General features: G+C 38.5%; 1 non-coding gene across 1 annotated transcript; it reads right to left on the bottom strand.

Moving 5' to 3' along the window:
• Positions 1-1,231: 1,231 nt before the first annotated feature.
• Positions 1,232-1,335, bottom strand: LOC147475364 (small nucleolar RNA R71). The gene has a single exon (XR_015209971.1). It is a non-coding gene; the product is annotated as a small nucleolar RNA R71 (small nucleolar RNA).
• Between the last annotated feature and the right edge of the window lie 14,833 nt (positions 1,336-16,168).

Genomic DNA, 16,168 nt, shown 5'->3' with positions numbered 1-16,168 from the left:
AGCTCTCATTGACTTAAGAGCGACTAGTTAGACTTAGAAAACAATCCATGCTAGGGAACTAGGAGTGGAACGAACTTCGTACTCCATTTAGTGCAATTCGCATTGAGAGTAGAAGCTTTGATAATCAACCACGTAAAAGAATAGTTCTAGTTTACTTACGTTGTGAAGTCATAGTTCATTTCGTAGGTAGACTACTCATTTTTTAGTTATCAAATGGGCTCCATCTTTAGTTGCACTTTAGCATTGTTTTCTTTGTAGAAGTAGTTATTTTAAGTCCCATTAAACCCACCCACCCTTGTTTGATTCATACCGTGGGTTGCCGCTTTCAGTTTTGGAAAAATTCCGCGAGAAAATACCTTCGAAGGCCGCCAAAAGAGAGTCACGACCAGCGCTATCTTCTTGGAATTCGTTTAAAACAAGCGCGCTTCAAAGAGAGCGCCACCAGCTAAGTTCTTGGAGCTCGACTTTGCACCGAAGGCCAGCACATTTACGAGACAGCGCCCTTTAGCTGAAATTTCAGGATTTCCACAGTTTGATTCGAACTTCGAGTTGTCAAGTTTTTCAGTGTTCTAATCTCTTATATACACTGAACACGCATTACAAGACGCTTATTCATAAGCGAAGCAAGGACGCCATCGGTATTCCTTTCTTCCATACCTCGCATTTCTAGTTAGAGGTTTTCTACTAGTATATCGTAATTGTTTGGAGTGTTGCATGTTTAGTTAAAGCTTAACTTAGTCTTGCATGAGATTAAGGTCCGGTCGAACAAAACAACAAACATAATTACACGACAACAAACAAGTCTATCTAGTACACCACCCACGACACCTCTAGCTACTATCACACACACCATACCTGACATAATGGCTGAAGAAAGAGAGACTCCTCTCTCTCGACTTCTAAAAGCTTTGAGCGATAGCCCTAAATCTTGCATCGTTCTAGCAGACCCGATGGGGATTTTCGATCCCCCAAACATATTTAATTTGTTACCCGCTTTTCATGGGTTAGACCATGAAAAACCTTATCGGCTACGCGTTAGGATTGAACAAGTCCTTACAACATTCCACCATCCTACGGTTGGTACCGGAACGATTAAATTAAGGGTATTCCCTTTCACATTAGCCGATAAAAGGCGTCTTGGTTAACGCCCAAGCCTAATTACATGGACTCGTGGGCTAAACTTGTTCAGCTGTTTATGGAACATTTTTACCCACCCCTAAAGACGGATGAAATGCTTTCCAAGATTCATTTTTTCCGACAGAACCCTCATGAATCATTTTCTGAGGCATGGAATCGTTTCACCGATCTCCTTATAGAGTGTCCACACCATAACCTAGCAAAAGACACGTTAGTTCGTGCCTTTTTCAAAGGACTTCAACATCACCATAAAGAAGTCCTTGACATAATGAATGGGGGTAGTTTCCTAAGTAAAGGAGCCTCGGAGGCTTACAAATTTTTAGAAGACCAAACTAAACGGAATAATAATTGGGGAGTGATGATATCCCCGCTCGCTAGTTCTTCTTCAACAGTCAAGGCCGCCGGTATGTTTGAGAATAAAACCGATCCAGAACTTAAAAATTTACTCGAATCTCTAACTAAAAAAGTAGAGGCTATTTCTGTTCAACAAAAGCCTATCCCCGTCATGAATGTAAACTCCAACCCATGTAATTTCTGTTTGAGTCCATCCAGAGCACCCTGACAATTATTGTCCTCTAGCTTATGAACAACAACCACCGAGCAAGATAATGTTTACTCTATTAATAACTATCCTATTCCTAACGCCCTTGAGACAACATCCCAACTTCAGGTTGGAGAAATAATCAACAAGTAACGCCTCCGGTACAATAATCAAAACGCGTTAGGCAAGCAAACAATTATAACCAAGGTCCACCTAGACAAGGACAAGGTCAAGGGAATTATAATAATTATAACAACCAAAGCGCCCAACCACGACAAGGTCAAGCACAAGGTCAGAATAATTATAATAATTATAATACCAATAGAGGTATCGTTAGGTTAATAATACTAACTATCACAACCCACCCATAAATAATCAACGAGAGATAGTTCCAAATGCACCACCCATGACTACTACACCTACACAACCGGATCGTGATCGACGCCTTTTATACAGGTTACCCAACAACTTTTCCAAACAATGACTCAATCAAACCAACAGATCTTACAATCCATAAATCGGGGCATACAACGGTTAGCCCAAGAGAAAGCCCAACCAAAAGGCGTGTTTCCGTGTCAAGCGATACCAAACCCTAAAACAAAAAACACGACCTTTGAGGTAAACGGTAATTCTAGTGCGGAAACTACAATCGTAGGTGACCTAAATGCCATCACCACTCTCCGCTCGGAAGAGTGGTTGATAACAAAGTAACTACGCCTATAGTTACCCCATCGGTTCTCTACACCGATATCGAACTAGATACCACAATAGAAACGAGGAGCCTACCAAGGTAGAGGTACCATTTAAATCACAACCAAAGAAACCGAAAGCCAAGGTTACACGACAAGTAGAGCCATATCACGAAAATATAGAGCGAAACCACCGTTCCTCAAAAATTAGCCATGCTAACTAGGGATACAAACTTTGAGGAAATTAGGAACGCGTTTTCAAGAATCTAACGATAAACCTCCCTTTTTCTCGGCTATTAAAAAGCTTCCTAACCACGCTAAGTTTCTTAAAGAGTTGTGCACTACTAGGCGTTAAGACGAACATACCCAAAGACGCCTTTTAACTGAAACGTTCCCAACTTTATCCGAAAATAATGGAATTGTTAAGTACAAGGACCCCGGTCGCCCTCTTGTCAAATGCACCTTAGAGATTCCTACACGACGACGCTTTATTAGACACGGGGCGAGTGATAACTTACTCCCCGTGATTACTTGTATAAACAAATAGGTCTGACGGAAATGCAACCTACAAAAATAACGCGTTGCAATTAACGGACAAATCAATTAAGTATCCTAAAGGTGTAGTGGAAAACGCGTGCTTGTTAAGGTTCAGGATTTCTACTATCCCGCTGATTTTGTTATCCTCGATACGTAAGTCGCTAATGACTCTGTACCGATCATCTTAGGGCGCCCCTTCTTGGCAACCGCCAATGCGCTTTATAAATTGTCGCGATGGAAAGATGTCCTTATCTTTTGGCCATCTTTTTTCTCGCCGAGGTAAATGTTTTAAAATGATGAAACAGCTACCAGATTCGGTCTATAGATGGGGAGGTTAGCATGATCGAGTTTAGCTCAAGATTATTTTAACAACACGCTTTCCTAAAAAACAATATGTACAAATTCCTTTCTTTTGGAATTTCTGATTTTGTGAATGACTCCTACTTAGAGGAGGTCAACACCATCCCGAATCCACACCAATTGTAGACCCGCCGGTTGCTCCATATAATCGAGTATGAAGACTTGCTACCTAAGCAAGTTTTCATTACGCAAGATAAGGACACTTATGAAACATCAACGGACATTCTGTCCCACACCCGATTAAACCTCTTCCCGAGTTAAAATATATTCAACTTGATCCGGATGGTAGTCACCCGATAATTATATCTTCTCTAACTAAAGATGAAGAGACATCTTTAATAAGGGTGATTAGGGAACATCGGTCTGCGATTGGTTGGTCCTTAGTCGACATTAAGGGCATTGACCCTAATGTCTGCGCACTCATCGTATCCATTTGGAGGATAACGCCAAGACTTCTCGCGAACCTCGGCCGCTTGAACCCCCGCCATGAAAGAGGTGGTTAGGGGAAGAAGTCTTTATGATTCGATGCGGTATTATATACCCAATCTCCGATAGCGAATGGGTAAGTCCCATTCATGTAGTTCCTAAGAAATCGGAATTACCATGGTGCGTAACGGGGAAGGGTGACTATGTTGTCACTCAAGGTCCTATGAAATGGAGAATTTGTATTGATTACGACGTTTAAATGCTATGACACGAAAGGATCACTTTCCCTTACCATTTATAGATCGATGCTAGAACGCCTAGTGGTCATGCCTTTTATTGTTTCTGGATGGCTACTCGCTATTTTCAGATTATTATTGATATTGATGACCAAGAAAAAGACAACCTTCACATGTCCCTTCGAACATATGCCTATAAACGAATGCCTTTTGGCCTTTGTAATGCTCCCGGTACCTTCCAAATGTATGCTTCATATATTTAGTGACATGGTAGAGCTTTATGGAAGTTTTCATGGATGATTTTTCTATCTATGGAGACTCCTTCACGATCGCTTTGTCTAACCTGCGTCTAAGGTTTTGACACGGTGTGAAGAAAAGAGCCTCGCTTTTAAATTGGGAAAAGTGTCATTTCATGGTCAAAAAGGGCATAGTACTAGGTCATATTGTATCTAGTGATGGCATCAAGTAGATAAAGCCAAACTAGATAAGATAGCGACCCTACCTAAACCACGGACCGTCCGCGGAGATTAGAGCCTTTCTAGGCCATGCAGGGGTTTTATAGGCGGTTCATTAAAGATTTTTCAAAAATAGCTAGGCCTTTAACTAACTTGCTTTTGAAGGATGCAATCTTTGATTTTAATTTTAATCGTAAACAGGCTTTTTGAAACCTTAAAAGCCTCCCTAACCATCGCACCTATTATACAGCCTCTCGATTGGTCTAAACCTTTTGAACTCATGTGTGATGCTAGTGACTATGCAGCTTAGTTCCGTCTTTGGGACGTAAAAATAGATAATAAGTCCACGGTTATTTATTATGCTAGTAAAACATTAAACGACGCCAACGGAATTATACAACTACTGAAAAAGAATTCTTAGCTGTCATTTATGCTTTAGATAAGTTTCGGCCCTTATTTGGTTGGTTCTAAAACTTTAGTTTACACGGACCATGCACCATTTGGTACCTTCTTGCAAAGAAGGATGCTAAGCGAGATTAATCCGATGGATTCTTCTCCGCAAGAATTCACATTAGAAATAAAGGACAAAAGAGGGTCGAAAACGTGGTTGCCGACCACTTATCTAGACTTACAAATGACGATAGTAGTGATTCCGAGTCCATACCGGACTCTTTTCCCCGATGAGCATCTGTATGCTATTTTTTCATCACCATGGTATGCGGACATCGTAAATTATTTAGCGGCTGATGTTATGCCTTATAATTGGTCAAGAAATGAACGTAAGAAGTTCTTGGCCAGAGTCAAGTTATACTACTGGGATGAGCCCTACCTTTTAAGTATTGTGGGATCAAATTATTCGTCGTTGCATTCCCCAGTGGGAATATAATGAAGTTCTATCGTTCTGCCATGACAAAGAGTGTGGTGGCCACTTTAGTGGAATGAAAACAGCCGCTAAAGTTCTTCAATGTGGATTTTATTGGCCTACCCTTTTTAAGGATGCCCAAGTGCATTGCAAGACGGTATTCGCTTGCCAACAACTTGGGCTTAATCAATGGCGTAATATGATGCCATTAAATCCAATCTTAATAGTAGAAATTTTTGATGTTTGGGGTATTGATTTCATGGGCCCTTTCCCTCGCTTCCCACGGTTATATTTATATTCTAGTTGCCGTGGACTATGTGTCTAAATGGATAGAGGCCCTAGCTTGCGTAGCAATGACCATAAAACCGTTGTATTTTTTATTAAAGAATATATTTTCTGTCGGTTTGGCATTCCTAAAGCCATCATTAGTGATGGTGGAACACATTTTGCAAATGAGTTGTTGCATCCCTAGTTAAAAAGTACGGATTTACACACAAAATAGCAACTCCTTATCATCCACAAACTAGCGGACAAGTAGAAGTTTCTAATAGAGAAATCAAAAAGATTTTAGAAACAACAAGAAACCCCGATAGGAAAGATCGGGTCGGGCGTCTATCGGATGCCTTATGGGCATATAGAACTGCTTTCAAAACTCCTATAGGTATGTCTCCCTTTAGACTTGTATTTGGGAAACCATGTCATTTGCCCGGATTGAATTAGAGCACCGTGGCTCGTGGGCTATAAAAAGCCTTAACTTCAATATTGATGAGGCGTCCAAACGCAAGTTACAATTAAATGAGCTTGAAGAAATCCGTGAAACGATTCTTACGATCTCGCCAAGGATTATAAAGCCAACATGAAACGTGTTCATGATAAGCATATCTTGGCGTAAAGAGTTTGTGGTCGGACAAAAGGTTTTGCTTTACAACTCCCGCCTACATATTTTCCCGTGGAAACTAAAACCCGTTGGTCCGGTCCTTTTCTCGTTATCAAGTCACCCCTTACGGGCAATTACCTTGGTAAATCCCAAGGACAACAAGTATCTTTCAAGTTAATGGTCAACGGTTAAAACATTTTCACGAACTTTTGTCCCCTGATGTGGAGGAAGTCCTTTTACAGGACCCTGTCTATGAGGACTGACCTTGTCATTTGGTATACTTACTTTCATTGCCATATACTGATAAGTACACCATTCAGGTAACCGGGCCCTCCCTATGGAGTGTGTGGCTGTAAGTACCGGATCCTAAGTCCACAGTTCACATAATTCACGTTTTCCACTTTCGCATGTGTTCTCGATTTTCGAGTCATGTTCCTCTATGGAGTGAATTATGTATTTATTGTTTTTCGTGTTTCTCATAATAAACAAATAAAATAAATTAAAATTCTTAAAAATCATAGACATAGCAATCCAACAAGTCTTGGGAATCGACTTTTAAACGACCTGACGTTGTAAACAAATTTTGTGTTTAAAAATTTGTTTGGGGGTGGGAATCAGTCTTTCCATCCGGATTGCTCGAACTTTCTAGTTGTGTTGTTTAGGTCCATTAGTATAGTTCATTGGGGTTGACGCGTCATCTAATTTAGTGTTCATTAGTTCGCGATAACTTACGCCATGCACGCATTCTACGGCGTTTTCCCCTATCTTATTAGTCACCCCTTGTCGGAATAGAGTAGTTTATGGATCATTGGATTGGAAATTCTCTCCTGATCATTACCATATCTCATTCTAAAGAATCGGACCGATAACGGCTGGAAATCTAGTTTGAAATTATGCTTAAAAATCGAATTTTAAAGTCGAAAAATACGAATTGGGCTTGGGCCAACTCACACTCTCAAATAGCCAGCGCCCCACTTTCCAAAACAAATCGCGACCACCATCATCTTCTCCAAATTGACACAAATTTAAATCCAAACCCTATCAACCAAAATAAAAAAAAATATAATAAAAATAGAATACATCACAATAAGAAGACCACCCACCCATTGTGAAACACCAATCTTCCACACAATCCAACCGTTTCCACCAAGAAACCACCCACCAATTCAAGTTTTGAACCTGCAATAACCTACCATAACCACCACTGTTGGTTTAGTTAGTTTTCATCAAACTCGAATCCACCACCATCTACAAACCCCAAATCGGTTCAAACTTCAATGGCGCTTACGACGTAGAATTCTCGCCGAAAATGCGTTTACCGGATACGATTCAGCCATTTTATGACGGAGATGTTTAAGAGAAATTGAACGGACTGTGGTATTCGACGAGGATTTCTATCACTATGATTTGGTAGAACAGTTTTATAAGAAACGAAAGTGGAGGGAAATAGGATTTTCATTAGGATAGCGAGAACGCGGAGGGAAGTTACGACAGCTTGTTGGTCGAGCTATTAGGAATCATCACCAGAAACAACCTAGATATTTACCATTCAGAACCCCAAAGATACTGCAGTTCCTGTTTTGATGAAAGATACGGTCATAGAGGGTGAATACAATACGATATCTTATTGCGTTAGCCAGACGACCACGAGAACCAATCAACCGGGTCAGAAGCTCAGTGGATTGGTAAGAACGCCCTCGAAAGACAAAGTCGGCGACATCGGACTTCGATTAATGCGACGTTCTCTGGATTTTGCAAACGAAGGAGTATAATTTCTGCATCCTTGATTTAATTTTGAATGTGATTAGAGGAGTGGGAAAGAGCCTGGCGCCTCTTCCCGTATTGATCACTAAGATTATGCTCTCATTTAGAGCCGTCGCTAGATCTGCTCCTATTAAGATCAAATTGCCTTCTAATGCAAGTATTTATAAGGAATGCATCCAAAAGACTTGGCCGTTGTCTGCAGAGAAGGAAGTTGAGTCGGATAATGTAGGGGAAGATATGACATGGTTGGTTGAGGATAATTTTGATAGTCATACTTCTAATTTAGAACGAATGATAATGCTGCAAACTGGGTTGCGATGCAGTTATTGTATCTGTGAAGATATACGACATAGACAAATTGTAATTCGAAATAAGCAAACGAACTTTCAGACGAGAGTTGAAATGCTCGAAAGGGGTCAGGAAGATATCTTGTCTAACTTGGAGATTATCCACCAGAATCACCAAGCCCAGTATGCAGTACTCAAGACTGAGATGGAAGCACAACGCTTGTTCAGGATAGAGATGCTACGGCGCGATGCCACTCGTGGATGAGTCTGTCTCACCGAGTCACGAGAGGCATGAGCGTCGTCGCCAAGAGGCCAGATGGCTCAAGCCATTCGTCACCACAGAGCCAGTCTCCATCTCAGGGACCATCTTCTTCACACACCTAGGTGTTCACCATCAGTTGTGTCCTGTTATTTCATCGTTTTTATTGTTTAGTTAGTGGAATTTTATTTCAGTAGTTAGATTTAAATATTAAGTTGTTTGTTTTAGATTGCTTGGATTTCATATTATTTTAATATAATTTATTTTGATCATCTTTCGTAAGGTTGTCTTGGAGTAAAAGTTGAAAATAGTGGTAGCATGATATGTAGGAGAGTTTAGATACCGGGGTTGTTAGGAAATCAAAACTATGGTTAGTTTCGGTTTCGGTTTGGCGCTTTTTCTATTTCCTGAAATTGCCTTAAAACAATTTGGCAATTTGTCGATTCGCTTTGGAAACCCGTAACCTATTTAAACTTCCATCATACTACACTCACAACCCACACTACACACCACAATCATCTTTCACTTTTCACTCCAACCTTTTTTTTTTCTTGTTTTTCTTAGAAACTCACTTTCTGCACCCTCTGGCGAAGCGCCAGCGTGAGCAGAGCGCTTCTATTACATCAGAATCGAAAAATCCCTAGATACGCCCACGCTTCAAGTAGAATAGCGACCAGCCAAACACCGAAATCGAAAAAATCGACGGCGCCCGGCTTCAAGTAGAAGCGCGACCAGCTAAAACACTGTAATTTCAAAAAATCTAAGAGCGACTTCGCTTTATAATGAAGCGCCAGCCCAGCCTCCAATAAGGCAATGTGAAATTCAAATTTTTCTCGAGGTTTCTTCCGTGTTTTCGCACCTGTTCTACAGAGTAGTTTTAAGATGACACCTCCTATAGTGATTCCTGAACAGTCATTTGAAGACTTGATGGGAACCGATACCTATGGAGCATCGTTCACGAAATGATCGTCGCAGATTAGGATGGCGGCATCTTCTGGTAAGTGATGACGACTCTTTTTCACCTAAGCTAACTGAATTCTTCTATAATAATATTACTTTCTTTTGTACCCAAGAAGGAGAACAAAAATTTTCCCTTGCTTTTGATGGTACGACTATGGAATTCAGTAAGCACTTGATAGCTTTGGTTTCGGGATTGCCATTACCTGACCCTATGCACACGTGGGGATATATGACAGATAACTCATACCTATATGAATATGCCTATTTCCATGAGTATTATGGGGGAGGGGTGTTTCGTATCATGGACCAAGACCAATATAACATCGCCCTGAGTAGCCTATCGCTGAATGTAGGCACAACCATGTTGTTCATCATGATGAACATTCTAGGGGAACGGCAGTTTACTTCTGCCAATAATATCGCTGGTGACGTTTTCCTTGCTTTAGCTGAGGGACGTCGTCGGTATGACATTCCCCGAGTTTTAGTTGCTACTCTGAAGCGAGGCCATTCCTTGAGGCATAAGTACCTTCTTATGCCTGTCTTGGTTTGCCGCCTTATGCGCGCTTGCCTACCCGTATTCTGTACACAGTACACAGATTGGGAAAGGGTCGAAATCATGAGACCCACCAATCGTGTGGTAAGATCATTCCGAGCCATGACTTGGCCGGGATGGCAGGTGCAACCACATTTGGTTGCCCCTTACACCCCATCAGACCAAATAACACTAGAGAGGTTAGCACTAGTTGATGATACACGACGTAAGGCGTGGCAAGTTGTTATGGCATGGCAGGGATCGCGAAAGAACCTCACATAGAAGAGGAGGATGACGAGTAGATCTTTGGGGTGCGGGTAAGTTTTAGTTAAGTTAGTGTCCGCTTATGTCCCAAGCAATTTAATTACGTTAACCCCATAATGGGTGGAACTCTTATAGAGTTCGTCGAAGATTTTTATTACTATATTTGTATGTTTTAACTTTGTTTTTTGCGATGTTCCCCGAATTTCACGCTGCTTTCAATGGTATTTTTCCTACCCTCTTTATTTAAATGCTTTGAGGACAAAGCATGCTTCTTGTTTTTAAGGGGGGCATAGAAACACGTGTAATTAAGACATCCTGTTAGGATATAGATAGGTATAATATGCACTTGTTTTCTAGTTAAAATTTCAAAAACTCAAAAATAAAAATAAAAAGTATGCTATACACTTAGGAATATTGGTATTGTTTTCTTTCTCTATGCTCTTAACAATCTAGAAGTCTCAATGAGCTTTTGCATCGAATAATAGTTAGGAACTTAGGTTAATATGTAGGTAATAATCTTTGCATCTACCTATAAATATATTACATAAGTATCTATGATTGTTTGGCAAGAAGTTTTCTGAAATCTAGGCTAGAGTACTTATTCTACAAATCCTGTGAGAATATAGCCTAAAGCCTTATATGAGTGAAACATTTGAGAAATGACACAAGGGAGAAGTAAAATCCGGATAGAGAAATCACACGTCCACTTGCTTGATCACTAAACCATATCCTAAGCGAGAATTTAGGCCCTCTTTGGATCGATATAGCCAGAAATTCAAACCTATGAATTATTGTCCGCTAGTCGCCCCTCTGAGCCTTTCTTTAGCCTTCCATAAACCACAATTCCTTTACCCTGTTACAAAACAAAACAAAATAAAAAAAAAATAATAAATCAACCTACCCAATCTAGAATAAGTCTGAGAATAGAATGAGTGAAGAAAGAAGAAGAGAAAAACCTGTGTAAACAAAAGTTAGTTAATTGCTTCAGAAAATAAAGAAAAGAAGTTTCCATCCAAAGAAAAGAAAAAAAAAAATAAAATAAAACTCCAAAAAAAAAAAAAAAAAATAGAATAAAAGGAGTCAAAAGCCAAAGAAAAAGAAAAAAAAAATATGGCTAAGGATGGAAACAAAGTGTAGAAGCAAAAGTAAATAACAAGGTTTCTCTAGTTACATAATATGAAGACTCTATTATCTCAGACTTGTCCTTTTTGAATATCCATTTCCTTCCTTCTTAAACCATCTCCTAATCCCCGCAACACCTAATAAAGACCTCTAGCTCAATTAGGAATAGGTTAGTGGGATAGTAAGTGGCAGATGTGTTTGATCGACCCCGGCTTCCTTGTTGTCATTGAGATTGTAAGGTAAAGTGTGCCCAATGACACCTTTAGTAGCTTAAACTTGAGTGGAAAAATCAGAGTGGTTTTGTCTTGACATTTATGTGAGGACCTACTTAAGGACGCTTATTCGAAGTTTTAAACGGACCTGCTATTACATTTCATAGTATTACTCATTGTTATATGTTTATTTTAGATGATTGATTATTATGCATATATTAGCTTAGGGTTCTGACTGGGTTATTCTTATGTATTTGCTAGTGAGATGTATAGATAGTTGAGACATGAATGAGAAAACAATAGTTTTATTTCTTAGTCGTTGTAGTATAGATGAAGTTTGTGAGTACCTTCATCGAAAAACTCTCACGAGGCTATAACTTCGTCCACTAGGGAATTCCTAGTGGTTTAAGGCCTTGTTGCATATGGTCAATGCAATCGCGACTCGGCTAAACGAGAGTAGTTAGAACTCCATTTTGGTCACTTATTCTAATTTCTCATCTTTGCTTGAGGACAAGCAAAATGTCGTTTGGGGGGTGGTTTGATAAGAGCCCAAAACTGTAGTTTTAACCCCTTAATAATCATACTGTTAGACCAATTATGTGAATAATAAGTAAGAGTTAATACTGATTACGTGTTTTTATGCATTTCAGGCTTCAAAGTCCATTATGTGCAGAAATGTGCCACATTAGCGAGATAAAGGAGCAAAAGCCAGCAGAACTTCCGAATGCCATATCTTTGGACTCAGACCTCGGAATTGGGCCTACCTTATGTCAAAACGACCGGCTCGGAAAGAGCTTTGCAATGGTCGAAGTCTTGACCCAATCAGAGGAGCAGAAATGGACGAAAAGTCTGTGGAAGCCAACTGCAGCTGAAGAGGCCTTTTTGGACTGAAAGAATTGGGTTTTGGGCCTGATTCTCTGGCCCAAACCATGGCTCCAAGCCCATGCACGAATTTTGGATCTGGATGTATAAAAACAAAAGCTTAGCTCTTTGTTAATGGTAGCTAGTTAGACCTAAATTAAGATATAGAATTCTAGATCTAGTTTTATTAATTAAATTAAGTTTTAGTTCCATTTAAATTCTTGTTTTAGATTAAATCTCTGAATCATTGTTCTTGATTGATTAGATAAATAAAGTAGTATTTTTATCAAGTTTGAATTTTGTCATTTCCAGTCTAGATCTAATTTCAATTCTTGTTCCTATTTCATTCCAGCCATTAAGTTAGATTCATTATTGTTCAAATTAAGTAAATCTAAATTTCTTACATTATGTTTAGTTTAGATTCAATGGGAAATGTTAGATTGATGATTCAAGGCTAAACCTCCATTAGAGGGGTTGATGAAGCCTTGATGAAAACTTAGTTGTTTAGTATAGAAACGTTTTAGCATCTATTCCACTCTAGAAGGTCGTGTTTAAGCCATGAGAATGGGTGGGCTTACCTCACATGCTAGTTAGTACTTGGTAGAAATGCCATGAACACTAGGGATTAGACTCGGAATTCTTGCCGTGAAAACGTAAGAATCGAGATACCACAATCTGTACTAGGTCATTAAGTTGGATTCGAGGTGGATTCAATTCCCCTCTAATTCCTTTATCTAGAGTCAAACAATAGTATTTCCATAGCATTTGTAGTTAATTTCTAGTAATCATCTTAATTAAGTATCGTGAGTATAATATTTTAAGTAAAAGCTCTCATTGACTTAAGAGCGACTAGTTAGACTTAGAAAACAATCCATGCTAGGGAACTAGGAGTGGAACGAACTTCGTACTCCATTTAGTGCAATTCGCATTGAGAGTAGAAGCTTTGATAATCAACCACGTAAAAGAATAGTTCTAGTTTACTTACGTTGTGAAGTCATAGTTCATTTCGTAGGTAGACTACTCATTTTTTAGTTATCAGTTGTTAAAGAGTGAGAGAAATAAAACTTATTTTGGTATTTGGATTATTGAAATATGTTAATTGTCAAACTAATAATTTAATATCTTCATCTTGGTTTGGTAGGTTCCATGCATGCCAATTTTAAAGAGAAGATGTTGGAGTTTCTATTAGCTTTTTTGGAAAATATGTGAATAACTTTTTAGCTTAGCTACTTTATGACTTGATGTAACAATTAGTTCTGTTAGTGTTTGACATTGTTCATTCAATGGTTATCTTAATGGAATCAGATTCTTCACAGAAATTTACTTGTGTTGGCTTCCTTTTGTTAACTGGTGTTAATGTTTATGAACATGAAAGGGAATGTGGTTGTTTGGGGAGTGGTTTGTATTTGCAGGTTGTTAGCTTCTCATAATAAAGTAAACTATGCAAACACAATTGAAAAATAAAAAATAAAAAATGACAAACTATGTCGGCTAAATAAAAATATGAGATAAAAGGTTGTGCATATTATCTCTGTTTCAATGAAAACATCTTAGATTCCTTCTATACTAATTGGTTTCAACCACAATTCATCTCAGTTTTCTTCTATATAATTTTGGTTTCATTTAGAAAACTGAGATAATAGATTTAGCTAAGATGTTAGACTTATGAGATAATTTAGTAGCATATTTTCTCAGTTTTATAGAACTCTATTATCTCAGTGGTTTTTACCTCGGTTTATTTTTCCAAGAAAACCGAGGTAAAAGCTCTAACATCTCATCTTTTAGTTGAGCTTATAAGCCCTTTTTTTAGTAGTATAGTGATTAGTCATAACTCTGTATGAACAATAATTGTTCATGGTCCACTGGGTATGAACAATGACTGTTCATAGTTTTGTAGGTATGAACATTGATTGTTCACTATGAACAATATTATGAACATTGATTTCATACCGTTACAATAACAAAACTATGTTTATATCTGACCATCAATTATTAGCAGGACTTAATCTGATGAAAGAAGAAAAACAATAAAGAGAAGAAGAAAAAAGATGATAAGTCCCTTGTGAGTAGATTTGGCACACCAAGCAAAAGATTATGCTTGAGATCTGACACACTAAGCAAAAGATTATGTTTGAGAACCACATCAAAGAAAAGGAAATGGGAGTTGAGTAGCACTACCGGCCAATCTAAAAAATGCAAGACAAAGCATACTAGGAAAGGAAGGGGAAGAGGGGAGATAAAGAATGTAAAGAAATCAGTAAAAGGGAAAGAGAAGGGAGATAAAAAGAAGGAAGATGAGGAAAATAAGGAAGAATAGGTGAAAGAGAAGGGTAAAGCTAGCATAGTAGCACCAGCACAGCTGCGAAGTACCTTCTCACATATGATAAGTTTGGTACAAAAACTGAAGGGCATGGGGATTCCAAAAAAACATGTTGATGAAGTGAGAAGACACCGTTCTAGTTTATGTTTGATGCATTGTACAACATGTTCATCTATTATTATTGTCACATTCTTATTATTTCACACAATTGTTGGCATAAAGAATGTTGGAAGAAGGAGGATTGGAAACCATATTGAAGAGCATCGACTTCTCTTCGAAATTCATAGCCATTCCAATTCATTCAGATAGTCATTGGACTCTTCTTGTGCTAGAGTTGGTGGAGGGACAACAAGCAAAATGGTTTCACTTCAACTCCTTAAGACACACAAAAAAACCATTGCAAGTTGCAAAAAAACTTGTGAGTTCGACAATAAACACTTAAATTACATAAATTTTTTTATGTTGAAATATAAACAAATAACTTCTTGTAATTTTGTAGAAGAAGGTACTAGTTGAGTCGATAAACTATCTCGTCATAAAGGAAGATTTGAAAATCCAGCTTCTCAGTAATCAAGGAATAATACTTTCTCAAAAATGTCCGCATCAAAACAATAGGTAATTATATATGGCTTTATTCTCTAATTTGAAATGATTATGAACTCCTGTGTTACATGTGTAAACTATGATTGTTCATACCTAGTGGGTATAAACAATGAGTGTTCATGCCTCAGATAGCTATGAGCATTGGTTGTTCATGCCTCAGATTGGTGTGGTGAATTATGAATACAATGATTTGTCATATTTAGAATTGATTATGATTTGACTGTGTATTATCTAAATTGACTGTGTATTCTCTAAATTGCAATGTTGATTGTGGCCTCCATGTGTGCAAAATGATGCAAATTCTGTATGATCAAGGTCACATGGATTTCTCTGAAGGACAAGTGCACAACATGCGCCCGCACATTGCATGCAGATTGATGTCAGACTTGCCAAGAAGCTGGACGAAAGAAAATCACGAGTTTCTGGAAAATTACATAAAAGGATTATTGTTTATTTAAGGAATGTGAGGAAGGAAAAAAATAATAGAGAAAAACAATATATTTTGTGGTATTTTTGGGAAGTAGTTCTCTCACAAGCTTCAGTAGCTATGGAAGTATGTGTTAGGGTTGTCCCTCGCTATGAAGCACCTGAGAGTATGGGAAGAAGTACGCAACTCATAATGACATGAAGTATGACACTGTTTGTGGCATATGCATCAATGTGTCTATTCGGCTCAATGTCACCGAACAGAGGAAGATGCTTTCAGAGTTTCAAAAGGTCAGCCAAAAGTATGTAATCAGAAGTGGACAACGTTATTTTTTTTAAGTATGTCATCAGTAGTGGCATATTTTTTATTTTATTTTTAGTTATTTGAGTTTGACGAGAAAACTGAGTTTTGAGTAGAATTTAATTCAAGTAAAATGA

The sequence above is a fragment of the Coptis chinensis genome, chromosome 9 (assembly GCF_015680905.1).
Source record: "Coptis chinensis isolate HL-2020 chromosome 9, ASM1568090v1, whole genome shotgun sequence".
Classification (NCBI taxonomy): domain Eukaryota; kingdom Viridiplantae; phylum Streptophyta; class Magnoliopsida; order Ranunculales; family Ranunculaceae; genus Coptis; species Coptis chinensis.
Note: the sequence above shows the minus strand (reverse complement) of the source record. Positions and strands in the feature narration are given on the sequence as shown.